This window comes from Panthera leo, chromosome B1, assembly GCF_018350215.1.
Source record: "Panthera leo isolate Ple1 chromosome B1, P.leo_Ple1_pat1.1, whole genome shotgun sequence".
Taxonomy (NCBI): Eukaryota; Metazoa; Chordata; class Mammalia; order Carnivora; family Felidae; genus Panthera; species Panthera leo.
Window position 1 is genome coordinate 26588319 of NC_056682.1, and position 21248 is coordinate 26609566.

General features: G+C 43.5%; 1 long non-coding RNA gene across 4 annotated transcripts in view; it reads left to right on the plus strand.

Moving 5' to 3' along the window:
- The first annotated feature begins 238 nt into the window (after nucleotides 1–238).
- The window catches only part of LOC122217455, a 111201-nt gene continuing 90191 nt past the window's right edge, over nucleotides 239–21248 (plus strand). For 3 of the 4 annotated variants that reach the window (XR_006201512.1, XR_006201511.1, XR_006201509.1), the window contains exons 1-2: nucleotides 4171–4307; nucleotides 13175–13269. This is a non-coding gene — a long non-coding RNA (uncharacterized LOC122217455). Of the gene's footprint in view, nucleotides 436–4170; nucleotides 4308–13174; nucleotides 13270–21248 lie in introns of those variants that run through there. The other variant, XR_006201510.1, reaches the window with a different exon arrangement.

Below are 21248 nucleotides of genomic sequence, written 5' to 3' on the forward strand. Positions count from 1 at the left end.
CCCCTTCACCTAGAGAATGTGTAGTTCCTCGTTCTTGGCTGCGTTCTAATGTTGCCTGCATTTGCGTCTATGACTCTCTGTCTCTATACAAATGCTGTTTGTTTTAATGAAGTAATAATTGCAGTAATGAGCAGGGAACTTATGTCTCTAGTAAGCACATCAACACCACTTGGCCTAATCCTCTAAAATCAGCTATTCCTACACCACAGAACTCTTAAATTGTGCATGTTGCCCTAGAGACACTCGCAAACAATGAGAACCCGCCCGAGAGTCACCAAAGGCACCATCTAGCTGTCACCCGCATTCCATAAGATACCAGTTTCAAAGGCTGCCATTTCCTCTGCCTCTCCGAGGTGCCGCTATAGACACACTGAGGGAGCTGACCATCCAGCCTGTTTCTGAACGACCCAGGGTGAAGATTCTGCTCCAGGTCTAGTAAGTAGGTACTAGGTACTGACAAATACTGTCCACAGAGCCTTGGCAGGCTTTCCTGCCCTGTGAGTGTGGAACAGACAGCTTCCACTTCACCTTTCTTCCCCTGGCAGCCTCTTCCTTAGCCTCCTGGGTTCAACTGAAGAATCACATGCCCAGAGAGGTCCCCTCATGCCCCTACATCCCGGCCAATCTAGATCCTTCCTGTCTGAGGTCTTCAGAGCAGTTGTTACCATCTGTAATCATTTCCACTTCCATCTATTTTCTTCTTTGTAGTCTCTCTCAGGGTCGGCTTTTGGAGGAATCAAAACAAAGACAGGAATCGAAGGATCTGCACTTTTGTTTAGGAAATGCAACCGGGTAGCCGTGTATACAACAGGTCGGAGGGCTGAGAGAGTGCATGAACAGACCAGAGAAAGGATGACAGCAGTTGTCTGATGACGGGGACCAAAGTCAGAGGATGCCTGAAGGAAGCAAGAAAAGGGAAGGAAGTGAGATGGCCACCAATGAGCATAAGGTGTAGAAAAAAGAAAGGAATGGTATGCAGGTGAGAGAAGGTAATTTGGTCTTAGAAATTTTGCACATGAGATGCTGGTGTGCCATCTGGGTAGGGTTGTCCATCAGGCAGGCGTATATTCAGGTCAAGAGATATAGATTGAAGAGTTGGGTATATGGCAGTGGTGGTTGAAACAACAGGAGAGAGTGATAAGGGAGAAAGTACTGATATGGAGAAATAACTCACAATCTCTGATTGTGTATAGTGTATACTGTAATGTACCAGACACTATGCTAGCCCGAGGGCCTAGAAAGCACCAGCATTTGCAAGATTAGGAAAGGAGGCAGAGAACTGAGAACAGCATTCAGCAATGGCAGATAGCAGATCTACCAATCACCACCACTCTTTCTTGCTTTACGCACTGCAGACATCACTAGTAGATCATGAAGATTTTCTCCACAGAGCTTAGATTTGCCTCAGAGTCCTTGCCAGCACCATGCTCCAGGAAGCAACGCTAATTAATCAGATTTGGCTCTTGAGAGAGAAACTCTTTGCTGTCTTTGGTGCCGTGGAAGCCAAGAGAAGAAAGGCTTGTACAAAGGAGAGGTTCAGTGGGAGCCATTTTTTGTAGAGAGGCAGAGGAGAACAAAGCCTGAAAAAAGCCAGCAGGACTAAGTGAATAGGATGTCTCACGGACCCCTAAGAGAGCAGCAGGACTGTGGTCTGAGTGCAGGATTCAAGCAGATACTGGCATTCCTGTCTGCTGCCTGCTCAAGGGAGTACTGTGCTTGGAGCCAACAAGCTTAGGCTATAATTGCCAAGTTCCTAGTAACCCAGGGTGATGCTTTATCTCGAGAAATAAACATAATTCAATTTTGAGAAGCAGTTAGCAATTACATGTTCTCTCTGCGGATAAAATTTCAGTCAATTTTCCAAACCTATCTTAAGAGAGCAGTAAGCACCTTATCTCTCAGATGGATTAGATTGACCATACGCAGTATGCATTTTGTTTTCATATTCCACAATTGCATTTGGGGGACATTGGGAAAGCTTTAAAAAAAATCCCCAACGCAAGTGGCTGCTGATGTTGGGAAAACGTGTGTCAACAATACCTTCTGCCTTCAATCTCTACAACATTTGACATAAAACACATAAGACAAAACCAGGAATGGCCTGGAGATGGCTCCACAGAAGGAAATGGACACTATAAGGGATTCAGTTGCAGAAATCATCCTGGTTCTGGCTCTAGCTTGGGTTTGACCTTGGGCAAGTTGCTTCACTTCAGTCCTTTGTTTCTTCATCTGGAAAATGAGAGTCCTGGCCACGGGCACTCTAGTCGAGAGAAAGTCTATGATTCATCTGTGGCCAACCCACCTTTACCCCCACACTCATCAGGCAAGTCCTCATCAATAATTTATACACACCTGAAGGTCAACTCTGTGTAGAATCAAGTTTCCCCTACTTGGTCTGCTTCCAGTTGAATTAAAACTCCCCTGCCATCTAATGATACACCCAAAGTCTGGAGAGGTCAGAGTTGATGACATCCAAGTTGCTTTCAAAGCTCAACATTTCTAGGAAGGGACCCATCAATATTAATTAAGTGCTGGCAGATCTCAGGATTCCTTAGTTATTCTAAAAAATGTGCAAGCTCACTCGTCCTGTGTGCCCATGAGGAATTTGGATATACCTGCAGATCTGGTTACTGTATCAATTGGGCGACATCCAAAGGCCACTCACTCTGCTTCCTGAATTTCAAGTGTGTTCTTACTGAACTTTCTGATGAATGCCTAAAGAATTAAGTGAGCTTCTGACCAAAACCACTACAGTCATTGGGTAAACTGGAAAAAAGTAACACGGTATTGCATTGTTATTACTACCCCTAAGTGATATGTCAGCGATCAGGGTGTCAGGCTGGCTCATGCATTTCTTTGAATGTTGTGCAATGAAGATCTGTGAAAGGACCCACAGAAGCATCTGGACTCCATCCAGAGACGAGCACCCCTCGTAGCTGATATTTTTGCATTGGGGAGGGGTGAGCTCTCAGCTCTTTGGTCCCTGGACTTGTCTTCTGTTTCTCTGCTTTCTTCCCATTCTCGTTTCCAGGGTCTGCTTCCTCTGTCCATCTGTCAAAGGCTGGTATGCCTCAGGATCCTGTCCTTGCTCTTTCTTTATAGCTAGAGTATTTACCCTTCCAAGGCTCGCTCATTTTCTGGACTTAAAAGTGCCTCTGTTGCTGATCAGACCTGTACATCCTCCTGGTCTCTGAGCATCCTCGCTGGGAGCACAGAGATGGGAGTGTGCGTGGGGGGGACATGAGGCCACTTGCAATCTAAAGCTCAGCGAGCAGCACCATCAGCCATCTGAGCCAGAGACCTGGATGCTCTTCACACTTCTTCCCTCTTCCCTCTAACAGGGGACCAAATCCTGTCTGAGTCACTTCCCTTTCCCTGCTGCCACCTTCTGTCCATCTCAACTGCTGCTGCCTTAACTCGGGGCTTTCATTGTCTCTCACCTGAGCTATTTCCGTAGCATTAATGGATGTTGTCACCTCCACCTTGCCCTCTCCACTGCAGCCAGGATGACCTTTCCCATGTGAAAATCAGATCACCGTTTCTTTTTGCCATGTCCTTCCTTGGCTTTATAAGCTGAGTCCTTTACTTCTATCCCCAGAACTTCCTGCATCTTCCTGTGACTGTTTGATGCCTCAACACCTCACCTGCTGCTACCCCTGCCCAGATAGCCTCTTCCCTTGACTGTCTGGTGGGCTGTTAGTCATGCTTCAAGACCCAAGTCAATTTGTACCGTCTCTGTGAAGGTAACCTTCACTCCAACCCACCTGCTTCTCCACACCTGATTGTTCCTGCCTCCAAGACTCACTGGGGTTCAGTTGGGTGCAGTTGCAGTGGCTGGGGATACAATCATCTGAAGATTCACTCGCGTGTCTGGTGCCTGGACTGGGAAGACTGTAACAGCTGGGGCTGCTCAAGAGACATCTCTCTCTCTCTCTCTCTCTCTCTCTCTGCCTCTCAAAGTGAGAATAGCCTGACTTCTTACATGGCAGCTCAGCGCTCCAAAGGTGCATGGAGAGAGAGGGGAAGGGAGGCAGCCAGAAGTCCTTTAGCCTTTTATGACCCACCCTTGGAAGTCTTGTGACACTCTATTGGTCCAGGCCATCACAAAGGCCCGCCTGGGTAGGGAGGAGAGGACATAGATTCCACCTCTTGATGAGAGAATGGCAAGGTCCTAGTAGAGCCTGAGGGTCTGGAAATCCTGTTGTGAGCATTTTTGGAATATACCATCTGCCACTCCCTCTTTGTTAACAAGGTTTCGTCTTACTGTAAGTTCTTGGTTATCATCATTCCATTGAACAAGCACCCTGGTAAGTAATACCCTGACCTATCTATGTCAGAGGGGCTTTGATGAGGGCAAAGGCCGTCTAGAGTCACTGTGAGGCACCCAAGCACCTGCCGAACCACCAGAGTGCCTGAGATTTTTCAGAGTCACCCATGGATGATATTCAGTTGCTTCCCACTTGAAACTGAAGGAGCCGGGGAGCCATTTGGGCTCCCCCGTCTGTTCTGCCACAAGCTAGCTTTGTGGCCTTGGGCAGCCCGTGGGTTGTTGGATCTTCATATAAAAACCAGGTGCTGACCTAAATCCTGCAGGGCACCATTCTGTGGTTGGACTAGTAGAAACCTGATCTTGCCACATCCCAGCAGTCACCATAGAGATTTTTCCACTGCGTGGCTCTTAACATGGATTGTTTGTGGCCAGTCTCCTCTTGGTGGGAACCAAAGGAACCACACACCTACCAACCACAGACACCTGGCCTAGGCCAAAGTGGAGAGAAATCATCCCAAGGCAGAAGAGCCAGTGGAGGGAGAAAAGTCTGAGGAGAGGAAAAGTAGAGAACAGACAGAGAAAAGGCAGACTGATCAAAAGGTTGTTGTAGTTGACCTTGGCTCAGCATCACCAGTGCCGGCGACCTCCACTGGTCTCCCTGGCGAGATAAGGAAAGTTTAATAAACCTTGCTTTCGCTTATCTCTCTCTCCTTTCCTCCCCCAAACAGCTGCTTCCCCACTTCTAGGTCACAATATTTAACATAAATACACAAGGTTTGCCAGTCCATTTTATCCCACGGAGGGGACCCTTGGGTGGTCAGAATTAAATCAGATTTCTTTTTTTTTTTTTATTTTACCGACTTGGCTTGAGTTGATTCTTGCCCCATCTGGTCGAAACGAGAGGCATATTTTTCTGTTGTGCAAATGAATACTAATTTAAAAAAGCTGAAGAATGAAAAATCCACTTTGCATAAACACTTAGGCGGTTCAGAATTTTAGGGAAAAGAAGTAATTTGCTTGCTGTCATCACTTAAAGCAGCAACGTCGTGTGTCCTTCGTGTCTTTACCTTTCTGCTGGACCCATACGAATGGCCAGGAAAATAATTGTACAGAGAAAGAGTCTAGTGAAAATGGTTGAAGGGTGACAGCCGTCTCTACCAACACAGCCTTGCAACTTCTGTGAATTCTGCTCAGTGCTGTTGACAAGCCTGACCGTCCTCATCTCTCCCGACGGATTATTCAAACGGCATATCTTGTGTGTTTTCCAGTAGGCCGTGTATGGGGACAGAACCACTAATAAAATGTCCTCCCCCACCAAATTTATTGTGACCCTTTTATATTACAAAGTAATGCATGTATATTAAAGAAAATTTGGGGAAAAAATCTAATATAACTGCTGGTAGCATTTTGATGTGTTTTCTTCCTGGCTGCATAAAATATGTATGTGGTTGTAATAATGCTGAATATAAAAAATGTTATCCTGCGTTTTCTGAATGAGGCCATTTTATTAAAGGCTAGCAGCTAGGATGCAAAAAGGCCAAGGGAGGAGTGGTTCTCTCAGAACATTCCCAAGTCCTGAGCAGGTTGATAAATCCATGCAAAGGAGGGCCTTCGTGTTTTAAGAAACCCTCTTAAAGGAGGGTTTTGTTTGTTTGTTATTCTGAGACGTTCACCACCTCCCCTCCCTCCTTCCTCACAACACAAAGCCTCTGCAGAGCTGTCCAGGGGGCAATGAGCTAAAGATATGCTAACGATTCAGAGTCTTAATGCCACCCACTTAGACTCAATTTCTGAGGACTCAGCTGCTAAGCAAGCTGTCCATTCATCTCCTCCTCAGGACGCAGGTGGTCTTACCAGGTTACAGGCAAAGAGCCTCTGGCAATTGGAGGCACTGCTTTTCTCTCAATCTCTCTCCCTCTCTCTTTTGCTTTTTAAAGGCTCTAGGGCTGCCCAGGGTGTGGTGGTTATCGGAGGCTCTAGTCTGGCTCTGTTATGCCATTCAGGACTGCCGGAAGGAGTGCTCTGTCCGACACCTAAAGAAACCTTTTCCACTTTTTTCAGAGAGCCGTTGTCAGTATATGAAATAATAAAAGCAATGAACATAGAGGTGCGTGTATCTCTTCAAATTGATGTTTTCATTGTCTTTGGATAAATATCCAGAAATGCAATAGCTGGATCATAGGGTAGGTCTATTTTTAATCTTTTGAATCAAATAACTTCCATACTGTTTTCCATAGTGACTGCACCAGTTCGCGTTCCCACTAACAGTTTATAAAGATTCTCTTCTCTCTGCATCCTCGCCAACACTTGTTATTTTTTGTCTTTTTAAAAAAATTTTTTGGGGGCGCCTGGGTGGCTCAGTCGGTTGGGCGACGACTTGGGCTCAGGTCATGATCTCGCAGTTTGTGAGTTCGAGCCCTGCGTCTGGCTCTGTGCTGACAGCTCAGAGCCTGGAGCCTGCTTCGGATTCTGTGTCTCCCCCACTCTCTGCCCCCTCCCCTGCTCACACTCTGTGTCTTTCTGTCTCTCAATAATAGGTAAACGTTAAAAAGATTTATATAAAAAAAATTTAATGTTTATTTATTTTGAGAAAGAGAGAGAAAAAGAGAGACAGAGAGTGTGAGCAGGGGAGGGGCAGAAAGAGAGGGAAACACAGAATCTGAAAAAGGCTACAGGCTCCTAGCTGTCAGCACAGAGCCTGATGCGGGGCTCGAACTCATGTGCTATGAGATCATGATGTGAGCTGAAGTTGGTTGCTCAACCGACTGAGCCACCCAGGAGCCTCTATTTTTTTTGTCTTTTTTTAATAATAGCCTACCTGACGGGTGTGAGGTGATATCTCATTGTGGTTTTGATTTGCATTTCCCTAATGGTTAGTGGTGTTGAGCCTCTCTTCATGTGACTCTTTGTCATCTGTACGTCTTCTTGGGAAGATTGTCTATTCAAGTCATCTGCCCGTTTTTCAATCAGGTTGTTATATAAGTTTATATAATATATATAAGTTTATATATGGTCTCTATGGCTCTCTCTATATAAACTTGTGTAAATTATCTATATATTTTGGATATTAACCTCTTATTGCATGTATGATTTGCAAATATATTCTTGCATTCAGTATGTTGCTTATTTGTTTTGTTGATTGTTTCCTTCACTCTGCAGAAGCTTTTTTAGTTTGATGTAATTTCCTTTGTTTATTTTAGCTTTTGTTGCCTTGCCTGAGGAAACTGGTCCATGAAAATACTGCTAAGAGCTTACTGCCTATGTTTCCTTCCAGGAGTTTTATGGTTTCAGCTCTTACATTCAAGTCTTTGATCCATTTTGAAATTAATTTTGCATATGGTGTAAGGTAATGGTCCAGTTTCATTCTTTTGTGTGTGGCCATCCATTATTCCCACTGTTTTTGCCTCCTTCGTCATAGATTAATTGACAATATACACGTGGGTTGATTTCTGGGCCCTATGTTTTGTTCCATTGATCTAAATGTCTTTTGGTTTTTACGACAGTACCACACTGTTTTGATTACTATAGCTTTGTATTATAGTTTGAAATCAGACAGATGATACCTCCAGTTGTGTTCTTTTTTCTTAGCATTGCTTTGGCTATCTGGAGTCTTTCTGTATCCATTGAGATAATTACATGATTTTTATCCTTTGTTTTGATAATGTGGTGTTTCATGTTGATTATTTGCAGATATTGATTCATCCTTGAATTTCTAGAATAAAGCCTACTCGATCATCCTGTATGATCCTTTTCACATATTGTTGAATTTGGCTTCCTAATATTTCATTGAGGATTTTTTCATCTATGTGCATCAGGGATATTGCCTTGTAATTTTGTTTTTTGGTGGTGTCTTTGTCTGATTTTAGTCATTTATTTATTTATTTATTTATTTATGCTACTGATTTTACTGCACCATTAAAAAAAAACCAGAGTTATAGTTACTCACAATCATATCTGCAGGTAATGAGAGTTTTTTCCATTTCCCTTTTATTTCCACAATGCAATGTCATGAGTATTTTATTTTATTTTTATTTATTTATTTTTTTTAACATTTATTTATTTTTGAGACAGAGAGAGACAGAGCATGAACGGGGGAGGGGCAGAGAGAGGGAGACACAGAATCGGAAGCAGGCTCCAGGCTCTGAGCCATCAGCCCAGAGCCCGACGCGGGGCTCAAACTCATGGACCGTGAGATCATGACCTGAGCTGAAGTCGGACGCTTAACCGACTGAGCCACCCAGGCGCCCCTGTCATGAGTATTTTAAATGCAGTAAATACATACAACCACAAAAGATCATTTTTAGCAATGGCAGTTATTACTGATACTAACATAGTTATCATAGGTTAGTATACTAATATCATAGCCCTAGTATACTAACAGAGCCTACACAATATGCCACATTTTTAGGTTTATGTAATTTCAGGGAATCCAAAGGACTTTTGTGCATTTGGGAGACACGATGGTAATGCCAAGAAGTGCTGCACATTTGCTAAACCGGTATTGGCAGGGACAGAAGGTTGTCACAGTTTTATATTGTCCTGCTCCATTAGAAGTGATCATGCAGAATTACAAAGGGGAAAACTAGTAGGGGTTATGCTGATTCTTTTTAGGTTAAGAATTAAAATGGCATTTATTTTGGAAATGTTTCTCTGCCTTTGCCACAGGAAACTTGTTGGACTACAAATTACCTAATACATTTTGCATGCCCCTGAGTTTTGGCTAATGTACCAATCTGTTTCTGTGAACATCCATTTACATGATAGAAATCTGCTCGGAGCACAGCTCAGAGACCAGATCCCCTGGTTTGGAATTACTGCTGCTCTCCAAACAGCATCTGGGGGCAGGTCTCAAAGGGACTGCACCTGGCTGTTTTAATCCTCTGCGTTGGACAGAGAGGCTCCAAATGTGAAGACCAGTGCTTGGTGCTTGTGTGGGGTCAGATTTTCATTTTCTTTCTTTCTTTTTTTTAAATTGCAGTATAGTTACCATGTAGTGTTACATTAGTTTGAGGTGTACAATATATCAGATTTTCCATTTTCCGCCATGGAGTCCTGGGGACATAGAGATGAACATGACTTAATAGAAATGTTCAAGGATGGACACTTGCCCGCAGTCTGCAATAACAATAGCAACTTTCTCTCATTTTTCCACTAAGGAGTGTAAGTTTTAGACATTCCGAAAAGTTAAAGAAACACATGGCAGTAACAATAGTCCACGAGTCAGGGTGGGATCATGTAGTTCTTTGAAGGATCTCACTTCAATTTCAATTCAGTTTGCACTGTAATAATAAATGTTGGCCTTCATGCAGAAAACTGATCTAAGACAAGCATTCGAAGTACCGTTCAATTGTTTTCACAGTTAAGTGTGTGTGTGTGCGTGTGTGTGTGTGTGCGTGCGCGCGTGCGGGCGTGTGCACGTGATGGGTCAGCCTCATTGTAACTTGTCAGGAGTAGGTATGTGAAGCTTTCCCCTTTCTTTCTTTCTTTCTTTCTTTCTTTCTTTCTTTCTTTCTCTCTGTAAGATTTGCATGTCTGTAGGAGCTGTTTGAAAAATTGGACATAGCAGAGAGAGAAGCAGTGGAGAAGAATTTAGAGTCATGTATGAGCCAGGTAACTTTGGTAAGTGGCCTCAGCTCTCGGATCCTCAGTTTCTGATCTGTAGAAGAGGGATGCAGGTTGTTAGGAGGATCAACATGTCATACTCCTAAGGCGGTGTTGATCACCATTAGCACAGGGACAGGAGCACATGGACGTCACCACCACAGGACAGGGCTGGAGATAGGTTCTTGCCCCCACCCTGCACAAACCAAGAGCTCTGTTACTTAGTTATCTCCTATTACGACTGTAAGAAAGTCGTGGAAACCCCAAACCTACTTAGGGCTCAGCTTTCTCAGTAATAAAATTAGGGAGAGGGACTGGAGACTGTTCAAGGTGCTTTTGGAGATAAATTTAAATGAGTCTCAAAGTAAATGCCAGGAGGTAACAAATGAGATCCTGCTTCCACACCTTTGGGGATCAGAAGAGATAATGACTTAGCGCTTAGCACGTTGGCCAATTGCTGGCTTTTCCCCAGTCAGTTTTCTTCCCTTCTCTGATTTTGACCTTCTGATATTGAGCCATCAGGAAGTTGATCAATGATACGCTTTGAATGGCTTGTTTTGTCAATATAAGGTGCTAAAGAGCCACTTTTCCTTTTCCTGCAAACAGACGCTTGCTTATGAGCCCAAAGGGGATTGATAGAAAGTAACGTGCTCTCTGTCAAAACACACACACACACACACACACACACACACACACACGCAGAGTGGTGATACACTTTGAGACTCAAGAAAGGAGTTGCAGAGTGACCTCATGAGGTGCTGTACCTTACTCTTACTCTTTTTTCCTGAGTAACACTTAAATTCTCTTTCAAACATTTTGTCTTTACTGATACCTCAGGGGCCTCTGCAAAACTTCAATAGTGTGACCTTTCCAGTACTTTGTCCTGGGTACCTACAGTGGCTGAGTTGCCCCTGCCTGACTTTTCTAGGGATGGAAGGCAGGCATTGTAAGCATAATTCAATTGTGTGTGTGTGTGTGTGTGTGTGTGTGTGTGTGTGCGCGCGCGTTTCCAATAACAGTAAGTAGAGAGTAAATAATTCACCTTGATCTCATCCTAAAGTGAAGATGGTTTACTCATGATTTCAGAAAGCAGAAAATCCTTTGTCTATTTTTCTCCTCTGTCCATGGACAACGTTACCATCTGTTAGGACATTGCAGCTGCCATGCTGTCTAGAGAGCTGTTTTTGTTCTAACTCTGTCCCATCCACGCGGGGATGCAGGAAAACAAACTCATATCCCTGAAGAGCCACCTGGCCCAATGCCCTGCTTTCAGCCTGCCTCCTGACCGTGCAAGTCTGATGACAGTCTCCCTCTGATGCCTCTAGAAGCGGAGACACCGCACTCTTTTCTCGTCACCTGCTGAAATGTTGAATGGGAACTCGTGTTTTTGAAGTGAAGGTTTGGAAGAGAAGTTGGTGTTTTTCCTAACACCAAAAAAAAATACATGTGAATATTCCTAGGCGCTTCGAGGAAAACGTGTGGATGGATACTAGTATAAATACTGTGTCTCTGATCAAGTAAAAAATAAAAGTTGTGGGAGCTTCCCATGTAATAACCATTTTTAACTAAAACTAAAAGCTGTGGGAAAAAAAATGTAAAAGGCAAGATTCAACTGCCTTGTTTCAAATCCTACATTTGAGCTGGAAAATCAGTGTTAAATTTTCCCAGCAATCCTAAATCAGCCTCCTTAATAAAACTCTTTAATCTAAAATGCCCCCCTGCCCCTGACTGTAGAATTTACAACAAGACCTTTTATTACAATTTAGAACATAGGACACTGGAAAGTATCTTATGTTTGGCAAGCAAAACTATAATACCGTACTCAAGAATTCTCTTATTAAAATGCACACGCGCACTCATACTTGGGATTTATTGGTCTTTTGTCTTGTTGCATTAAGTTCTTAAGCTGATTTTTGATATTACTCCTGTGGCATTTTAAAGCTTTTGTGCTTAAACTGCACATTCTTCTCCAAGCACAGATATTTCAAGATGAAGTAGACAGCATTTTATAGAATTTCAAAGAGATACACTGGCTAAATGATGAATGAATGTATTTACTGTGTAACAGAGCAATAAAATGGGCCAAGATTTTCCTCCTGCAACCAGATTTTTTTACACTTCGATAATATATTTTAATATTTTCTTCTCTTGGGGACAGTGTATATGGAACGGTCTGTGGTTTCCCCTTACTTCTCTTGCCTGAGGGTCAGGGCGACAGCTTGGTGGCTTCCTTGAATCTCGTCCTCTCTCTCCTTTGTGTTTGATTTCCGGCCCTCAGCATTCCATGCGGTAGTGGCTTTGAAACCTCGGCATTATTTGTTCTCATCCCTTGACCAGCCTGCAGTGTTTCTGGAGGTAATCCTATGAACTGGTTTGAATAGCTCCTAACGGGGCTGGTTGATGCCTCTCATTAAACCAATACATATGGTCAGGGAGGAGACAGGTATCAGAAAACACTGGGCCACTAGGACTAGAATCACTGGGTATTATGTATGAGCACTTTTAGCTCTGCAGCAAGAATGTGGAAGGGGAATCCACTTTGCCTTCTCCAGCAACCTTGGGGTAGGGAACGCTCAGTTCATTGTTTTGCTGTCACTCCCCTTGGAAAGAGGAAGGGTTGTCTGCACGTTGCCTGGTGCAAGAAAATCAAATTAATACTGGCTGGCACCCCTATTGCAGGCTGCAAGCAAAGTGGGGGTGCAGCTGGGGGGCCCGAAGAGTATTAGCTATGGGTAGGAGAGCTTTCAAAAGCAAGTGGAGACCACAGTGGGATTTCTAGCACAAGGTGGTTGGTGAATGCTTTAGACCTTGATAGACCCTCTGAGTCAGTGTGAGCAAGGAGGGGATAGGAGCAGGGCCCCTGAGGAGGGGCGGGAGGATTTAGATAGTGATGAGCAGCACTGGGACATTCTAGGTAAGAAAGTGGCAACAGCAAAGTGGAAAGAGCCACCCCCCCACCACCCCAGGAGTCCAGGGACCCGGCTTTTCTGTGTGTGCTCCAGCGTCCTGTGGGGCATAGGGCGAGCTACATAACCTTTCTTATTTTTTTTTTATTTTTTAAGTTTTTTAACTTCATTTATTCAATTATTTTGAGAGAGAGAGAGAGCACGAGTGGGGTAAAGGCAGAGAGAGAAGGAGAGAGAATTCCGAGCAGGCTTTGCACTGAGCACGGAGCCCGACACGGAGCTCAAACTCACGAACCATGAGATCATGACTGAGCTGAGATTAAGAATCAGACTCTTAGCCAACTGAGCCACCCAGGCGCCCCTGCTACATAACCTTTCTGACTTTTCATTTCCTCAGCAGTAAATGGAACACTTAGAGGACCTGTCCATTCCAGAACTGTTTTTGAGCAGCTGCTGTGTATCAGACACTGCGTTCAGCACCGTGGTACAACAGTGAGTAGCAGAGATGAGACTTATGCCTTCAAAGAGGGTAGTCTTCCAGGGGGGAAATCGTAAGTCATCAGGAACTCACGGTACCGAGAGTTAAGTTCTGTAACAGGGAAGTGTCAGGGAGCGTGAGAATACCAGGGAACAGAAGCTTCCCCAAAGAGGATGCATTTGACCTGAAATTGAGAGGTGAGTAGAAGTCAGCCAGCATAGGTAGATGGGACCAAGCTTTTCTGAGCAGGGAGGCAACACTCCTGCTTGACTGGAACATAAAGTTTAAAATGGTAGAGCTCCGATACTCTGTAATGTTAGGAAGTTCCAGAAAGTTCTACCATGAACATTAGTGCTACCAACCAGCTGTGTGACCTTGAGCAACTTTCTTTACCTCGCAAGACCTAGTTTCTTAGTCTGTAAAGTGAGGATAATAATGGCAAGTACCTCACTGGATATTGTGTGGATTATACGAGGGGATGTATTTCGTGCCCTTAGCATAGAATAGGGAGGTAGTAAATGCTTGATAAACATTCATCACTGAATTATCATCATTATTATATTAATTATATGTTATATATTATATTGTCTTCTGAGCCTCAGGGACCCTGTGAGTCACCGGACTCCTCGCCACCTTTCCCAATCACCGGGGCTCTCTCTGAGGAGCTGCAAGTCTCTATAATGCAGGCTTTCTAAGCAATTGCCGTGGGATTAATTTGTGAGCCGTTGTTTGCACTGGCTTAGTTTTTCTCCTTATTTCTAGGGTTACTGCTTTAGGTTCATTTCTCCCTAGTACTTCCCTGCATGTTGCTATACCTAGGCATTTGCTGTGTGGAATCCAGATAAAATATTGGTATATGTAGCTTTATCTCTGTGAATAATACGGCTTTCCGTCTCTATTATTTTGACACAATGACCAGTGGATAATCAGGACTACTGGGAAGCTTGGGAAAATAATGTACTTCCTGCTGCTTAAAATTATTTCGGTCATTGCATTTCTCTTTGGCACTAAGGTGGAGTTATATATACCCTTATCCTCTCTCTTTCCCCTGGGTACAAATCTCACTTTCAGGAGGTTTGAAAGGTTAATGTAGCCTTTAAATGTGTGCTTCTAATTCTTTAGTTATAGCAGAAGTAATTTCTAAGATCGCCCTATCGGATAGATGAAGCATTCTAAAAATCTACTTTTTCTGTAGAATACGTATTTGCTGAAAAAAATTTGGCAGAGTTTTTATTCGAGTATATGTATTTTAAGGAATTGCAAACGTGTGTTAAGTTTGGGCAGTTTTGAGAACTGAATCTTATTAAAAACTTATGGACCCTCATAGACATATTCCATTCTTCCCGTATTTCCAGTCCTTTCTTCCTGCCTCACCCACCGTCCTCTGACCTTGAGTAGTTCTTCCTTTACTGTTGAACCACGATCCAGCAGCAACAGCAGCAGATCTGTGAAACATTGCAATAGCAAAAGGGATTTACAATTGTTTGTGCTTTTTCATCAGTGACTTGAATAACATTCATTCACAATGACGTGCTACGCTTCAGTAATGCGGATCCGAAGGAAGTGGGGATTGAAACACACTGATTTATCTGAGGCCACATGCTTTAGTCCAGACTTTAGATGTAATGGAATTTCTTTAAACATGGAGTGCATGGCTTTGATACAGCCCCCACATTCTCCTCCACCCACACCACGGCCTTCTAAATGACTTTGGTTAGACACAATCTATTAATCCTTCAACAACGGAAGGAAAAGCAATGGAAAATCTGGCCAAGTGAATTGCATATGAATCAATGCTTAAACTATTAGAGGTGGAGGACATGTGCAGATGTAAGAAAAGCTCGCTTTTCAACGAATTGAGAACGTTGAGTGACTTTGCACAGAAGCATTTCTTAGTTTTCTTCTCTGATGTAAATTGAAATAGAGATATTTAAGACATTATCACCCTCGTTGCTGGCAGTAGGTCCTGCTCTTGGGACTAGAAGCTCCAGGTGGTATAGACAGATCTCTCTAAAAGGTAGTACATAGCTTTTCTTTGCTTTCAGTTTCCACTGTGATGAAAAATTAGTGAAGTTTTCATTGTCAAAGAACAAATAGAGCCATGTGTATTAGCCTGGTTCCATGTTCAGGGCATCTGGGTGGCTCAGTCGGTTAAGCGTCTGACTCTTGATTTCGGCTCAGGTCATAGCTCGAAGTTCATGGGATCGAGCCCCGTGTTGGGCTCCACGCCAACAGTGCGGAGTCTGCTTGGGATCCTCTTTCTCCCTCTCTCTCTCTGCCCCTCGCCTGCTCGTGCTTATACGCTCTCTCTCTCAAAATAAATAAATAAACTTAAAGAAAAAAACTGGTTCTCTGTTCTATGATGTTGTGAAAAGTTATACCTTTTTCTTTTAGAAGTTGGAAGAGGCCCTGTGACATGGGTATGAATGAGCCCTTCCCGCTCTCCCGTGTTATATTTATGACCTGTGCCCTTAGTTCAGTTCTACGCCAATCCTACAGGCACCATGTCTCTGATTCTGGTCCAAGTGCCCCTAACAGTGTCCCCTAGCAATTAGCCTCATTTGCAACTAATTGAGCATCTGTGCTTGGAATAAACATTTGAGCTCACCTTTCAGAGTTGAACAGATTGGAACTACCATACTGGATTACTTGTTTTATATTGTAATCAGTGTTACCAGGCAGCTTTTGCCAAAGATGGATGTGTACTTGGATATGGATCTCTTACCCTCTAGAAGTTTGTTGTTTTAAAACTTTATATCTGGAATCCAACTTGGAGATTCTGATTCAGTGGGCCTGGGAGGGAGCCCAAGAATTTGTAGTTTTAACAAGTATCTTGGATGATTCTTATCGACAGAGAAGCCTGGAAAACACAGCTTTATTGTGTACTCAACTTTCCTCTTTTCTTTTCCACCCCAGTCACATAAGCCTGTGACATGTTTGCCCCGCAAGGACACTGTCTTTGTGATGAAGGTATACGTTTCTATTGGCAGTTTGAATAGAATATGGCGATTTTTAAACTTTTGTCATGTTTGGGTTTTGAAAAAATGTTTATTCCTTTATTTTGAGAGAGAAAGAGAGAGCACGTGTGCAAGCAGGGGAGGGACAGAGGGAGGGAAGGAGAGGGAGGGAGGGAGAGAGAGAGAGAGAGAGAGAGAGAGAGAGTATCCCAAGCAGGCTCCATACTTAGCACAGAGCCCACTGAGGGCTCGACCTCACCACCGTGAGATCATGACCTGAGCCGAAATCAAGAGTCTGACGCATAACTTACTGAAACACCCAGACGCCCCGACCCTTGTAATGTTTTTAAAATGGACTTTTACCAGCTCAATCTTCCCATACACTTTAACTTACCGCGTGTTCCTTCACGAACTGCTAATTGTTGAACAACTTATGATGTCTATATTTTTTAAATCTGGAGTTGAGTTCATTAGATAAACTTGATTCTTAGTACTTGTTCAGTGTCGTGGTTGAAGTTCTTACTTTTTGATTTGTCCTTTTTCAGTTAAAACGTTTGGGGGAAGGGGGAAATGGGGACGTATTTATGGGTATAGAAGTTCACTTTTTCAAGATGGAAAGAGTTTTGGAGTGGGTGGACTGGGTGGCTCAGTCGGTTAAACATCGGACTTCAGCTCAGGTCATGATCTGGGTTCCAGCCCTGTGTCGGGCTCTGTGCTGACAGTTTGGAGCCTGGAGCCTGCTTCGGATTCTGTGTCTCCCTCTCTCTGCCCCTCCCCCACTCACACTGCCTTTCTGTGTCTCTCAAAAATGAATAAATGTTAAAAAAAATTTTTTTTAAGGGTTGGGATGGTAAATTTTACCTACCATGTGGCCAGGTGCTATGCTAAGACTAATTTTACTTTTTTTAAAATATAATTTATTGTCAAATTGGCTTACATACAATACCCAGTCCTCATCCCAAAAAGTGACCTCCTCAATGCCCATCACCCATTTTTCCTATTTCCAAACTACCCCCCCTCCGTCCACCTTCTGTTTGTTCTTCTCTGTATTAAGAGTCTCTTGTGTTTTGTCTCCCTCCCTCTCTGTTTGTATCTATTTTTCCCCTTCCCTTCCCCCATGGTCTTCTGTTAAGTTTCTCAAGATCTACATATGAGTGAAAACATATGATATCTGTCCTTCTGTGACTGACTTATTTCATTCAGCATAATACCTTCCAGTTCCACCCACATTGCTGCAAATGGCCAGATTTCATTCTTTCTCATTGCCAAGTAGTATTCCATTGTATATATAAACCACAGCTTCTTTATCCATTCATCAGTCGATGGACATTTAGGCTCTTTCTTGTTCCTATTACACAGATAAGGAAAGAGAAGGTCATTGAACTTAAAGGCCAGGACAGTCACTTCTTTGTAGAACTTAGGGTTCTGACCCAAGTCTGCCCAATCCCCACACTCGTGCTTTTTCTGGATGTAAATTTCTGCCCTGACAGGTTTCTCTGACTCCTTTTTTTAAAAAATTTTATTTATTTTTTGAGAGTGAGAGAGAGAGAGAGAGAGAGAGAAGAACACAAGCAGGGGAGGGGCAGAGACGGGGAGAGAGAGAATCCCAAGCAGGCTCTGCACTGTCAGCCTGAGCCCGACTCAGGGCTTGGCCTCACCAACTATGAGATCATGACCTTAGCCGAAATCAAGAGTCAGACGCTTAACCAACTGAGCCACCCAGAGGCCCCTCTCTGACTCTTTCTAGAGCCTCAGAGAAGCATGAGTCATGTGCAGTACGCTCAGGGTGGATCGCCCTTCCTCAGACACATCCCTGTGAGGTGTGCTTCTCCATTGGGATATCCCACCTGGGTCCCCCAGTCTTGTGAGTTGGTAAGATTTAATGTTGACAAACCCAGAAAATTTAATTCTTACCTTTACCAAAAATTTTCAGACATCAGGGACCCTCTAAATGGATTAGTTGAGAACAACAGAAGCCTGGTAGGGAATGATGTCTACACAATTTAGCAGCGCCCTTCGCCACTATATGTGCATAACCAATGCTCATCAAAGCACCCTGGGATCCACGGCTGTGCAGGTGACAGACCTAGGCGCTGGGCACTGCTGTGAAACCCTTAGCCTGCAGTGGCTGAAGGCAATGTCACGTCCATCTGGACCTTCCTCTTGATTGTCACAGTTTTCTGTCACTGCTACACCTCCTCTCTGTTCCACGCAGGTTGGAGTCAGAATGCTCTCACTGACATTACCAGAGCGTTCCTACTAACTGCAAAAACTCCCCTGCATCTGAGCACAGTTGAATCAAGTTTAGAATGGAATGTCCTTGGGTTCATTAACTATATTTCGAATACTCTAGAGACAGCTTTCTATAATTTACTCCCCCTCCGATCGGTGCACATGCCAGAACTTCTCCTGTGTACTTGCTGCAGTGTTATTTTCTTTTTGTCTCCTTTCTGTTTGTGCTGTAGCGGCACAGGGATAGTCTGTTCCAGAAAGAGAACAGTTTTTAGGCTAAGGGCTTCCTGAACAATCTCAACTGGACAGGAGGATTTGACAAGTCTGTTTCACAATCAAACATGACCTTCTGTTTGTATCCTATTATTTTTTTAAATGTTTATTTATTTATTTTCAAGACAGAGGGAGAGAGAGAGAGAGAAAGAGTGTGTGTGCACAAGTGGGGGAGGGGTGGAGAGAGACTGGGAGACAGAGAATCCGGAAGCAGGTTCCAGGCTCCGAGCTGTCAGTGCAGAACCCCACAGGGGGCTTGAACCCACGAACCACAAGATCATGACCTGAGCTGAAGTCAGATGCTTAACTGACTGAGCCACCAGGCGGCCCATGTTTCTATCCTCTTAAGATCTATATCCTGCCTGCCAACTATTTTTCTACCATGATTTCATCTTATACAAGCCACTTTACTTCTCTGCGTCCCAGCTACTCTTTTATTAAATGAAAGTCTTTTCTAGCCTGAACGGTCCGGCATTGCACTAATTTTCCTCTTTATTCCCAAATGCATCAGCCCCCGGAATGCTTCTCTTTTCTTTAGAGCCCTAATGCTCCCTGCAGTGTTGACACAGACCCTCCTGTGGCCTCTCCTTCCAGGGGCCTGAACACACTCTGGCACCTTCCAGCTTTTCGGGGCCAAGAGGACTGTAGCCTTCTAGATGGCGGCGGAGGCTACAGATGCCTTTTAGGAAGTGGCTCAGAGTGACCAAATCAGAACTGGGGATAGTCTGGGACTTGCCTCAGAGCGACTGGTGTCTCAGGCACCCTCATTACACAAGCTGCCCCAATGTCTTCACTCAAATCCCTTTCAAGTTCCTACTTGTAAAAAGAGGTTACAATAATAGCATAAAAACTTAAACTTCCGTCATATAACTTCTGTCTTTTGCTGACAACCCATACTTTTCTTAGACAACTTTCTCTTCACTTCCAGCTGGCTTCTGAGGAGTAATTTCTCCCCCACAGACTTTTAAGAAGTGCTTCCTCAGCTAATTGAGAATAAGAAGGTATATAAAATGTTCTTGCTTGTATCTCAGTGACTCAGTCCAAAATGTTAACTTAGGAGCCTTTATCATTCTGACAGAAGCTTCAGAAAAAAAAAATAGCCTATGAAGCCTATGGATCATTCCAGAGTAGACAAGACTGAAAACAGAACCAACAGTCCTTAAAGACTTGTGTTGGTGATGGGTGTACCCATGTCATAGGTCCCATGATCTATGGGAGACATTCAAGATGGTGTCACTTAGTTACAGAACATTAGAGGCCACTTGGCCTTTATATGGTAGGAATGCCTGCAATAAAAGAACATTAAATTTTAAAAATCAAATCTTATTTTCTATTGATGTACTTACTCAGTGATTCCTTATTGATTCTGTACTGGTTTATTGATTATGAATTTCCTTCGTTCACATACTTATTTATTTGTTACAAGGCATCTCTGAGTGCCTGTGTGCCACACCTCAGGTTCTGGGTGAAGCTCTGGTTTTAGAGCACTGAACAAGGCTTGCATCTGAGAGGAGGGTAATAAGCTGACTAATAAATGAATTGAATGGTTACAGATTGTGATAAATGCCATGAAGAAAACACATAGCATGGCATAATATTAAAAGTCAAGTTAGAAATCATTGAAATACAAATTTGTCTACCCTTTTGCTTTTCCAGTGTTTTGGAATGCTCTGGTTTTCCAGTGCTCTTTCCCGTTGTGCCTCCAGACCCACGGTTCCCCAAGTCAAGTTCAAATAGCCAATTGTAAGAAAACAACCAAGAAAATGTCTAAGAGAGTTCCTTTTGTGATTGCAGATAAATAGGCCTCCTCACTAACCTGTCCTAACTTGTACTGTCCTTGCATTTTGAGATTCTCCAAAGTAGGTCGTATTTTTTTTTTAAATCATAGGATCCTTATTTTTTTATTTATATTTTTGATATATGTGTAAATTATGGCTCCAGTGAAAAAGGAGGTTTACATCTGACATCGTTACATTCAGATTCACAATGTTAGTTCTCTAAAGTAACATTGTCAGGAGAGATGAGAAATAGAATCAACCCATCTAAACTATGGACTATCAGAGGACTTTATGATCTCACCATGGCAAAGAACATCTTGTTCCACTGCCCCCTACCCTTCTGTTCTCTGTTCTGGCCAAGTTTTCCAGAACTTCCAGTTCTTTTTTTCCCTCTTTTTAAGTTTATTTATTTATTTTGAGCGAAAGTGCACGTGAGTGGGAGGGAGCAGAGAGAAAGGGAGAGAGAGAGAGAGAGAAAGAGAGAGAGAGAGAGAGAGAAAGAGAGAGAGAGAGAGAGAGAGAGAGAGAGAGAGAATCCCAAGCAGGCTCCACACTGTCAGTGCAGAGCTACTCATGAACAATGAGATCATGACCTGAGCCAAAATCGAGAGTGGGACGCTTAACCCACTGAGCCACCCAGATGCTCCCAGAACTTCCAGTTCTAAGGCGGGTTTTGCCACCAATTGGTGACTACTGAGAAAAGTATTTACCTTTCTATGGATTGGTGAACACCAAGCAAAGCATTTACCTACA